The sequence below is a fragment of the Pyrgilauda ruficollis genome, unplaced genomic scaffold (assembly GCF_017590135.1).
Source record: "Pyrgilauda ruficollis isolate IOZ18807 unplaced genomic scaffold, ASM1759013v1 scaffold640, whole genome shotgun sequence".
Classification (NCBI taxonomy): domain Eukaryota; kingdom Metazoa; phylum Chordata; class Aves; order Passeriformes; family Passeridae; genus Pyrgilauda; species Pyrgilauda ruficollis.
The window spans coordinates 439-12,244 of record NW_024528156.1 but is presented as its reverse complement, the minus strand read 5'-3'; the positions used below and the strand labels follow the sequence as shown (position 1 = coordinate 12,244).

Genomic DNA, 11,806 nt, shown 5'->3' with positions numbered 1-11,806 from the left:
TCCCTGCTCAAGCAGGGTCATCCCAGAGCATATGGCACAGGATTGTGTCCAGATGGTTCTTGAATATCTCCAGTGACTGAGACTCCACACCATCTCTGGTCTCTCTTCCAGTCCTCAGTCACCCACACAGGAAAGAAGTTCTTCCTCATATTCAGGTGAATCAGTTTCTGCCCGTTGCCACTTGTCCTATTGGTTGCCACCACTGAGAAGAACCTGGCTGCATCCTCTGACATCCTCCCTTCAGATAATTATAGACATTGATAAGGTCACCTCTCAGTTGTCTCAAGGCTGAACAGGCCAAATTCTCTCAGTCCATCCTCTTAAGAGAGATGCTTCAGTCCCCTCATCATCTTTCACACCCTCTACTGGACCTGCTCCAGGAACTCCATCTCTCTGTTGCACTGAGGAGCCCAGAACTGGACACAGCACTCCAGATGTGCCTCACCAGGGCTGAGTAGAGGGGCAGGATCACCTCCTTCAACCTGCTGACAATGCTCTTCCTAATGCACCCCAGGATACCATTGGCCTTCTTGGCCACAAGGGCACATTCCTGGCTCATAGACAGCTTGTTGTCCACCAGGACCCCCAGGTCCTTCTCTGCAGCTCTGCTTTCCAGCAGGTCACCCCCAGCCTGTACTGTGTGGTAATCACATATCCTTTGAACAGAGACATAATTCTCTCCCAGGATTTTCCTGGGAAGCTGTGAAAAAGCTCAGAGAAAACAATTCTTATCTCCATTTGCTGCACCTGTTGTTGTGCACATGTGGAATGTGTTATGGAGATTGTTTACCAAAGGGTGGTTTCTTAATTGGACTCTGGTGATGGTGTTTTGGATTCATTGACCAATTGGATCCACGTGTGTCGTGACTGTCTGGCAAGGGCGATGGGTTTTTCCTAATAGTATAGTATAGTATAGTGTAGTACAATAAAGCAATGGATCAGCCTTCTGCAATCATGGAGTCAATGTTCATTATTCCGTTCAGGGGCCTGCTGCCACTATAGTACTGGTGCATGGAGTTATTCTTCTCCAGATGCACGACCCTGCACTTGCCTTTGTTGAATTTCAGATGGTTCCTCTCTGCCCATCTCTCCAACCTGTCAAGGTCCTTCTGGACAGCAGCACAGCACTCTGGAGTATTGGCCACTCCTCCCAGCTTTCTGTCATCAGCAAACTTGATGAGGAGGCATCTGCCCCTTTGTCCAAGTCATTGGTGGATAAGTTAAACAATACTGGGTCCAGTAAAGAACCTTGGGGTATACCACCAGTGACAGTCTTCCAACTAGACCCTGTGCCCTCTGGGAATAGATCATGGCCCTCTGGGATCTGTCATTCAGACACTTCTCAATACACCTCACTGTCCACTCATCCAGTCCACACTTCCTGAGTCTGCCTATGAGTATGTTGTGAGAGGCAGTGTTGAAAACTTTGCTAAAGTCCAGGTAGACAATATCCACTGCTCTCCCATCATCCATCCAGGAAATTGTTTCATCATAGAAGGCAATCAGGCTGTTGAAGTATGATTTACTGTTAGTGAATCCATGCTGACTACTCCTGATCACCTTCTTGTTGTCCATGTGGATATGTGGATAGACATGACCTCTGAATGAGATGCTCCATCAGCTTTCTGGAGATTGAGGTGAGGCTGACCGGCCGGTAGTTCCCTGAGTCCTCCTTCTTGACCTTTTTGAAGACTGGAGTGACATTTGCTTTCTTCCAGTCTTCAGGCACTTTTCCTGATTTCCACGGCCTTTCAAAGATGATTGAGTGGCCTAGCAGTGATGTCTGACAGCTCTCTCAGTACTTATGGGCACATCCCATCAGGGCCCATGGACTTGTGGATGTCAGGTTTGCCTAGGTGTTCTCTAACCCAATCCTCCTTGACTAAGGGAAAGTTGTCTTTCCAGCATTCCTTAACTCTGGTCTTCTGTGTCAGAGATCCCTGAGGGTTGATCTTGTTAGTGAAGACCAATGTAAAGAAGGCGTTCACTAACTCTGTCTTCTCTGCATCCTCTGTCACTAGGGTCCCCCTCCATTTAGGAATGGCCCCACATTATCCTTTGTTTTCCTTTTGTTATTGAAAAAGCCATTCTTGTTGTCCTTGACAGCCATGATAAGATTTAATTCCAGATGGCCCTTGGCCTTCCTTTTCTCATTTGTACCTTCTCTGACAACCTTTCCATATTCATTCCAAATGGTCTGACCCTGTTTCCACCTCCTGTGTACTTCCTGCTTATGCTTGCGTTCTTTATTCATGCATGAAGGTCTCTTGCCACCTTTGTCCAATTCCTTGCTCATTAGGATGCATTGTTCTTGAGCCTGGAGGAAGTGATTCTTGAATATCAACCAATTCTCTTGGACCCCTCTTCCCTGCAGGGCCTGTTCCCATGGGATTCTTCCAAGAAGATCCCTGAAGAGGCTAAAGTTAGCTCTCCTGAAGTCCTTGATTGTAATGTTACTTACTACTTTGCTTCCTCTTCTCCCAATACTCAACTCCACAATCTCATGGTCACTAGAGCCAAGGCTGCCCCCAGCCTTCACATCTCCAATAAGGCCTTCCCTGTTTGTTAGTTTAAGGTCAAGCAGCATGCCTTTCCTTGTGGGATTCTCTACTACCTGTGACAGGAAGTTGTCATCAATGCTTTCCAGGAACCTCCTGGACTCTTTGTGCTTCACTGTGTTGCTTCTCCAGCAGATGTCAGGGTAGTTCAAGTCCCCCACAAGAACCAGGACCTGTGACTGTGAGGCTACTTCAAGCTGCCTGTAGAAGGCCTCATCCACTTCTTCCTCCTGCTCAGGCAGCCTGTAGCACACACCCACAACAGTGTCACCCTTACTAGTCTGCCCTTTTATCCTAACCCATAAGCTCTCCCCCCACTTGTTATCCACCCCAAAACAGAGCTCAAAACATTCCAAGTGTTGCCTCACATAGAGGGCAACTCCACCACCACACCTTCCTGATCTGTCTCTCCTAAACAGCGTGTAGCCCTTCATGACAACATTCCAGTAGTAAGCTATCCCACCACGTCTCTGTAATCGCAATGAGATCAAAGCCCTGTGACTGCACATAGATCTCTAGTTCCTCCCGTTTGCTCCCCACCCTGTGTGCATTGGTGTACAGGCACTTTATAGAGGTATTTGAGTGTGTTAATATCCTAGCAGGGGTGCAAAGGGATGGCCCATAGTCCTGTCTTGTGGTTACGTCTTTGGCTGCTTGTGCTTGAATGGGGTATTCCCTCTTAAACTTCCTTTTGCTACTTGAATGGTTGCTAAAGTTGTCCCCTTCTCACACCTTATCTCTGTTGAGCCTGGCCCTGTCCCCGTCCCCGTCCCATTAAAATCTAGTTTAAAGCTCTCTTAAGGAGCCCTTCTAACTCCTGAGCTAAGATCCTTTTTCCCTTTTGAGATAGGTGGACTCTGTTTGTTGCCAGCAGGCTTGGTCCTGTATAAACTGACCCATGACCAAAATCCCCAAAATTCTGCTGGTAACACCAGTCCTGAAGCCAGGTATTCATTTTCAAGGTCTTCCTGTTTCTTGCCCCATCATTCCCTGTAACTGGCAGGACAGAAGAGAACACAATTTGTGCTCCAGATCCCTTGACTAGTCGTCAAAAGGTCCTGAGGTCCCTCTTGATTCTCTACAACCTTCTTGTTGAGACTTCGTAGGTACTCAACTGGAAAACCAGTAGTAGGTAATAGTCAGTGGGCCTTACCAGGCTGGGAAGTTTCTTGGTGACATCCTGTATTGGTTTGGCACGGCCTGGTTTCGAGCAGGAGGGGGCCACAAAGATGGGTCCTGTGGGAAGCTGCTAGAAGCATTCCACCATGTCTGGAAGAGCCAATCCCTGATGGTTCTAAAGATGGACATGCTGCTGGCCAAAACCGGGCCAATGAGAGATGTTGGTAACACCTCTGTGATAACATATTTAAGAAGAAAATCAAAACAAAGTCACAGAGTTTTTGCTCCTAGTCAGAGAAGAGGAGGAGGTGAGAACATGTAAGGGAAAACAACATGGCGACACCAAGATTAGTGGAGAAGGAGGGGGAAGAGGTGCTCCAGGTGCTGGAGCCGAGATCCCTCTGCAAGCTATGGTGATGACCATGGTGAAGCAGGCTGTTCCCCTGCAACCCATAGGTCCATGGGGGATGCAGAGATCCACCCGCAGCCCGTGGGGGAGGTGCCCACGCCAGAGCCAGTGGATGCCTGGAGGAGGCTGTGATCCAGTGGGAGACCCAGTGGAGAGAGGGGGCCAGTGCTTCCAGGCTGAAGCAGCCTTTTTTTGGAGGATTGCACCCCATGGAAAGAGACCCAATTTGTGGCAGTTTTGGGAGAACTGTCTGCCCATGGGGGGAGTTCACATTGCAGCAGTTGCAGTATGGCTGCTGCTCGTGAGAGTGTACCCACGCCAGAGAAGTTCACCGAGAACTGTCTCCCGTGGGAGGGACACCACGGCCTCACAGGGGATAGACTCCTCTCCCAGAGCAGTAGAAGAAAATCTCGGTGATGCACTGACCAAACCCCCATGTCCTGTCTCCCTGTGGTGTTGGTGGGAAGGAGGGAGGGGCTGGGGGGAAAAAGGTGTTTTAAGGGCTTATTTTACTTCTCATTATCCTCCTCTGATGCTGTTAGTAATAAAATTCACTTTGCAATTTAAGTTGAGCCTGCTTTGCCCTTGAAATATTTCTCCTGGTCCTTATCTCACTCATGAAGTGTTCTTTTTTTTTTTCCCTCCTCTGCCCAGCTGTGAGCGAGCGACTCTTATGGGTGCCTGGTGTTGGGCCAGAGTCCAACAACAACACATTCCTTACCCAGGCCTCAGGGAGGCAGCATACTTCCCTATGGGTTGGGGTCTGGTTGGCATATCAGGCCTTCCCTTCCAGCCCTGCCCTATGTAACCCTTCCAACCCCAATGAACCTTCATCTATTTCCTCATATTCCTGGTCCTTAGATTCCAGAGCCTCATACCTATTGTATAAAGGGCACCTGGGAAGGTGAGGTAGATTGGGAGTGGATTTGCTTGCCACCCCAAGCAGAAACCTGTTTCCACTTCCCTCCCTCTCTAAGGTGTCCTTGTTCTGCCTGGTCATGAGAAGGTAGGGGATGCATTGCTTCTTGTGAAGTGGATGGTAGATCCATTTGTCTAAGGCATGGTAGAGTGCAGCTCCACCAGTCAATCTCCTCAGAGTCCCTAATACTTCTTAGCTTTTCTACTTCATGTCTCAGTTCCACCACTAGACTGAGCAGATCATCGTCATGACATAATCTAGTCTAGCCCAAGTCAATAAGTTTGAATAAAAGTACAACAAAACCAAAATTCTATCTTTCTTCAGGAAAAGAAGAATTACTACTGTTTCACAGCTATTTATGAAAATAATTATATAATCTGACAATTTAAATAGTTTTACAAGGTAGCACTTTATAAGTATCAGGAAAAAGTTAACAGGCAATTGACAGAAAAATGAACACATCAAAACTGTTCCACATATACAAGGGAAGCAGCAAGTGAAAGATCGTAGTTTTGGTAAAACTTCACAGTAGTCAGAAAGGTGCCCTAGAAAAGCTTTAAGTGTCCTATTGAAATGCATCTCAAGTTCAGTTCTGTTCTGTAGTTCTAATAATCCTTACTACAAACAATAGAGGACCACAATACATTTTCAGGTTGACACTGAAATGAGTTGCAATGTCAAGAGAGCTTAAATACTGACTGTTGCAGTGCGATGTCATGACTTGCCTCAGTTTCCCCTGGTTTCTCCCTGAAATTTCCTTCCCCAGGTGGAGTGTCAATCACCTCTCCTTTTCCCCAGCCTTGATCCCTGCTGGGCACTGTCTCTCTGTTGGAAAATAATTAAATGTAGAAAATTTGTAAAATATAATGTGTAGGTAAAATAAGAATTTATAACCGTTTGAAGTGTGTTGTAACTTTTGGAGTGTGTTGTAAGAGTGTAACCATAGAATTCAAGCAACCGTAACGAATGTTTAATCAGGGGAGGGAAGCAAGAATGATGATTTGTATACAATGTCCTGGGAATAATGATAGGTACCTGATTTATAGTCTTGTTTGTGGCTTAAGGAATGTATCACGAGTATCACGAGGAGCAAGTTGCCAAGAAAGGGGAATTGTTGGGGGGTCGTTGCTTAGAGAATTTGTAACAGACTGCATGGACACATATCATATATAAGGAGATCGATGTATCAGTGGCGTCGGAGCTCTGATTTGGGACTGCGGTCCCCAGACTCCCGGGCCCTCAATAAAGCACCGAACATCTCAACCCAGAAATTCCAAGGAGAGCATCGAGCAATTGGCAGGTTCAAAGGATGCTCTCCACCCCCTGGGGGGCCATTGGCCCACCCAGGTGTCCCTCTCACCTGAGACCCCCTCCCCCTGTACCTGGTTGGTGCTCCCTGGGTCCCCTCCCCTGCCCCTCTGCCCAGGTAAAAGGGCAAACAGACCACACAGTGGGGGTTCTGTTAGAGAGTTCAGTGGAGTTGTTGCAAGATTCAGAGGCTGTGCCACCAAAATAAAAATTCTGGATTAAAAACTCTCCATCAGAACCTGCTCCTTTTTCTTCACCTCGCCTTAAAGGAACCACCAGCTCAGGAAGGACTGAGGAGTGACCCCCTCAACAGCAAGTTCCAGCCCGCAAGCACTGGAGCTTGGGGCATGCCCGGACTTGTCTCCACGTGCCTCAGCTGCGACCACAGGTAACTGAATAGCGTCTCTGGGGAGGAAGGACCACAGGTGCCGCTATTTGGTCAGCAGCTGAGGCCAGACAGACCAGGGCAGTCCCGTCAGTAATATTGGTACACTCCAATATTTTGGTGCCCATCCCGTGGGGCTGCTTCGATCCCGCAGCCCGAGGGGACACTTCACAGCTCCAGAGCCTCAGAAGACCACCTGAGATTTTTAAGGCAGCTTGGCATCCGCTGGAAGAGCTTTAAAGGCAGAGCCCTGCAGTAGAGACTTTGGAATTTATTCCGCAAAAGCCTCATGGATGTCCTGCGCCTCTGGGAAGCCTCAGGTCCTTTTTGGAGAGCAGATTTTCCCAGAGGGAGAACAAGGCAGCTTTTTCTTTCTCAAAAAAGTCCCGTTCCGGTGAAGACACCTCGCCACACCACGGCACCGACCCGCGCTGATCTAGGTGAGTATCTCCGCTCCAAAAAAGGGGGGGTGGGGAGCTCAAAAACAGTCTCTAAGGAGAGACTTGTTCTTTTTCGCTCTATTTCAGAGCACACAAAGGCTGCGCAGCCCCGCAAGGTCAGCTGCGATAATACGTTAGGTTTAGCCACAGACGGCGCGGCTCTGCCGCTTTTGGAACGCGCGCGCCAGTGTCAGCGGCGCGGTGCCGGCTTTGGGGGGGCGGGGGGGCTCAGCCTGCCCCGTCCTTTCCCTGTTGCTCGGCGGCGCGGCTCCCGGTTCTGGTTTCGTGTTTCCCTGTGGCTCAGAGCGAGCGGGGCGGGCTTTTGGGCTTTTCCCGCAGCACGGGCGGGGCGGGCTTTTGGGCTTTTCCCGCAGCACGGGCGGGGCGGCCCCGGCTGCGTGCTCTGCTCCTCAGCGCGGCGTGGCGAATTCGGGCTCTTTGCTGCTGCCGGTGGCACTTTTGAAAACCGTGCAGGCTGCTGCACTGTGCAACTCTAAAACTGCGTAGTTTTTGCTTCTTAACTGCAGTTTTTCTTAATCAGTAGCGATTTCGGTTCTTTTTTTGGTCAGCGTGGGATTGTACTGTGCCTTTTTACATCGAATATGGGGGCAAAACTAAGTACGGCACAGAAAGGAGTGTATTATCAAATTATAGGAATTTTAGTTAGTGGAAATGTTTCCTTTTCCAAGGGAAAATTGAAACGCTTTATATGCTGGCTGTTCCTACACTTCCCACATGTATCTCCTGAAAAAGTCCACAATATCCAGTTTTGGGACGAAGTAGGGAATGAATTGATAACCTTGGGAAAGTCTGGGGATACGTCCTCAGCCAAATTTGTGTTTTGGAGTTTACAAGTTCGTTCAGCTTTGCTCAAACAAAGGGAAGTGAAGGAAAAGCCAAATTACAAGGAATGTACCTCTGCTCTTCTTACTTCTTCTCCGCACCCTAACTCTGAACCCTCTACCCCAAACCCCGGTATTTTAAAGAGAGCAGACACTGCTCACACGCAGGGAAGCCGGATCCCTGAGCATCTTAAAATACCTGAGTTCCACTGTCCACAAAGTCCTGGCCAGACTGCGTGGAATTCTTCCCGAACCCCTGTGTCCCCAGCTCAGAAACCCCGAGCACGTGTCAGTTTCTCGGAGAGCAGTGAAACCCAAAATGTCTCCCATTCCTCAGAGAGCCAAGAAAATGGAGGAAGCCACGTGCTGCCATGCACTACCTGGGCTTCTTCTTCCCATGATTCCACTCATCTTCCCAGAAATCCTTACCCCTCCTCCACCCTGAACCTTGTGATACCTTCCCTTCCCCCACCTCACCTGCCACTCCCCTCAGCTCCACACCTCTACCCCTCCCTAGGGGCGTCTGCGGATGTAATGTCACCAGGTGTCCCCGCCCCCTGTTCCCACGGTGGGGGCACGCCCCCTGCTCATCCCTATAGCTGCACCTGTGATCCCAATGTCTCCCAATTCAAAGGATGAGGAGCAGGGAACCGCAGACCCAATACAGGGTCCCACTTTCTCATTCGCCCCTGTTACGTATCAGCATGCAGGGCAAGGGGGGGGGGGAGCCCCAACTGCTAATTGGAAAGCCTTTGGTCGAGAAATGATAAAGGAGATCTGCAAAGCCCACAAAGAGTATGGCCCACATAGCCCATACTTCTGTGGCCTTTTAAATGCAGAACTGAATAAAACTGTAATGGTCCCGCATTATTTAAAACAGTTTTTTTCATGCCTTATGAGTTCTACACAATTCAAATAGTGGGAGGTAACATGGAAACAACTACTGAAAGAGGCTCTCCCAGACTTGCATGCTGATCCTAACACAGCAAAAGATGCTAATGGTATGCCAATTACCATTGAGCATCTCTCTGGGGAGGGTCAATGGTCTTTGGCCCCAACCCAAGCCGCTGCAATCCCTGTTGAAGTCCTCGAGAGAGTCAAAAATGCAGCTGAAAAAGCCTTCTTTACCCTTCCACCTGAAGGCCCTCTAGAGCCATATAGTAAAATCAAGCAGCTACCATCAGTCTTTTTTGAAATTTGTAGAAAGGTTAACTAGAGCTATTGAAATCCAAGTTAAAAAAGAGAATGTAAGGGATGATATTTTAGAAGAAATGGCATTTACGAATGCAAATGAGCAGTGTCGAGCTGCAATTCTAAGCTTACCTTTAGACCCCCCCCTACACTAAAAGATATGCTTCTAGTTTGTAACAGGAAAGAGCCTCTGATGGGTGTGGCTCAAGACCCCAGACCAAAGCTGCGGCCAAGATCACCACAGGGAGTCTCCGTTGCCAGCCCTGCACCCTTTCCTTCGGCACAGCGACACACTGGGCAGCAGCAAAGACCAGCAATGGTTGACCCCACAAAGCCATGCGTGCTTTCCAAGAACCTTGGGCACTGGGTTTACCAGTATCCCCTGAAAAAAGAGTTTGATGAATTTAAAAGTAGCAGAGAAAGAGAACTACAAATGCTCCCAGGCGGTCAACAACAACAAAAAAACTGAATGGGGAGCGCCGCCGGCCTGCCAGGCGCGCAGACACAAAAAGAGCAGGCCAAAGGAATGGGGGAAGTGATAAAAACCAAGCGTGCAGTAACATTGAAATTTCTTTAAGTGAAGCAGATGCTTCAAGGACCACGTCTGCTGGTCCACCACTGAAGGTGAAACCCAATAACCTTTGTTATGACTTAGGCAAACCTTTGTTAACCACTACTTCTGTTAATGAGCCTTTCAGGTTGCAGCTGACAGAACCGCTCCACCTGAAAGACACTGACTGGCATTTTGTCTCCGTCGACCCACAAAAGCAGGGTACTTGGCACCAAATTTGCTGTAAGTACATCGTCATGGGGGACACCAAGCACACACCACAAGAGATTGTAATTGCTCCAGGAATGACAACATCAGATCCTGAGCAATTAGTTCTCGGGCTGCACTGTTTACACCCACCCCTGTTTCTTCCCAAAGGTCAAATCATAGCACAAGCTATCCCGGTACCGAATCTGCCTGAAGGCACCAAAACACAGGGGCCCACAGTTGCACAGGTCCAAGCTATTGGGAAGGACAAACCCAAAATTTGGTGTAATGTCAGAGGGAGTGGGGAGTCAAAGCGCATTGAAATGCTTGTAGACACGGGTGCAGACTGCACAGTGATCCCAGCACAGGATTGGCCAGTACATTGGCCTTTGCAAAACATGGCTGATCACGTTTGAGGTATAGGGGGCATGCAATTGGCAAGACAATCTAAGAGTATTGTCCAAATCGAGGGGCCAAATAGATAGCTAGCAAACATAGGTCCATTTGTGTTAGATTACCCAGAGCCATTGATAGAAAGAGATTTAACGACGCAATGGGGAGTCACAACTGACATTCCAGACTCTCCACAGGATTTTTGGGCAGCGGTCACTGAAAAGCACCCTACCCAAAAACTGAAGTGGAAAACAGATACACCACTCTGGGTAGAACAGTGGCCGCTCAGTAAACAAAAACTGAAGGCGCTCGAGGAGCTGGTGGAAGAGCAACTGAAAAAAGGTCACATAGTGGAGACCATGTCTCCGTGGAACTCTCCTGTGTTTGCCATCCAGAAGGCTGACAAAAAGAGATGGCAGCCTCTCCACAAGCTCCTACAAATTAATAATGTCATTGAAGATATGGGTTCTGTCCAATCTGGTATGCCATCCCCATCGATGCTCCCACAAGATTGGAAATTAGCTGTTATTGATATAAAATATTGTTTTTTCCAAATTCCCCTACACCTGGACGATTTGGGCTTGGAAATTGGAAAAAGGACCATTGTTCCTCAAAAATTAGAAATCAAAACAAAGATTGAGACCCTTGCATATGTCCACAAGCTGTGTGGGTCTTTAAATTGGGTGAGACCCTGGCTAGGTCTGACCAATGAAGACCTTGCCCCTCTTTTTGATTTATTGAAAGGGGGAGGGGACCAGAGTTCCCCTAGGGCTGTTACCCCAGAGGCACAGAAAGCTCTAGAAAAAGTTCAGACAGCAATGTCCACAAGACAGGCCAACCGATGTCGGCCTGACCTGCCACTAAAATTTATCATCTCAGGTAAGTTGCCATACCTCCATGGAATCATTTTCCAGTGGGAGCAGAAACAAACACCTAAGGCAAAAGAAGCATCTAAAAAGGGCCAGGACCAGAGGGACCCTCAATTGATCACAGAGTGGGTTTTCCTCAGTCACCAAAGATTCAAGAGAATGACAAAGCCCCGAGAGCTGGTAGCAGATCTGATCCGGAAAGCTAGAACCCGGATCAGGGAGCTGGCAGGATGTGACTTTGAGTGCATTCACATTCCAATTGGGTTAAAAATTGGGCCAAATTACTAAGGCAATGTTGGAACATTTGCTTCAGAAAAATGAGGCATTGCAGTTTGCTCTGGATTCCTACTCAGGAAAAATTTCTATCCATCGGCCCACCCACAAACTTTTCAAACAAGAAGTTCAATTCATTTTGAAATTGGAAAGTGTTCAAAGTCGGAGACCTTTAAAAAAGGGTCTGACCATCTTTACAGATGCGTCTGGGAGATTCCACAAGTCCGTTATGACTTGGTTTACAGATGCGTCTGGGAGATCCCACAAGTCCGTTATGACTTGGAAGGATCCTCAAACCCAACAATGGGAAACTGACATTGCTGAGGTGGAAGGTTCACCTCAA

At 48.3% G+C, this 11,806-nt stretch overlaps 1 pseudogene; it reads right to left on the bottom strand.

Annotated features, from left to right (window-relative positions):
- Positions 1 to 362: 362 nt before the first annotated feature.
- On the bottom strand, positions 363 to 3,028 carry LOC121362583 (annotated as a pseudogene).
- Positions 3,029 to 11,806: the final 8,778 nt, after the last annotated feature.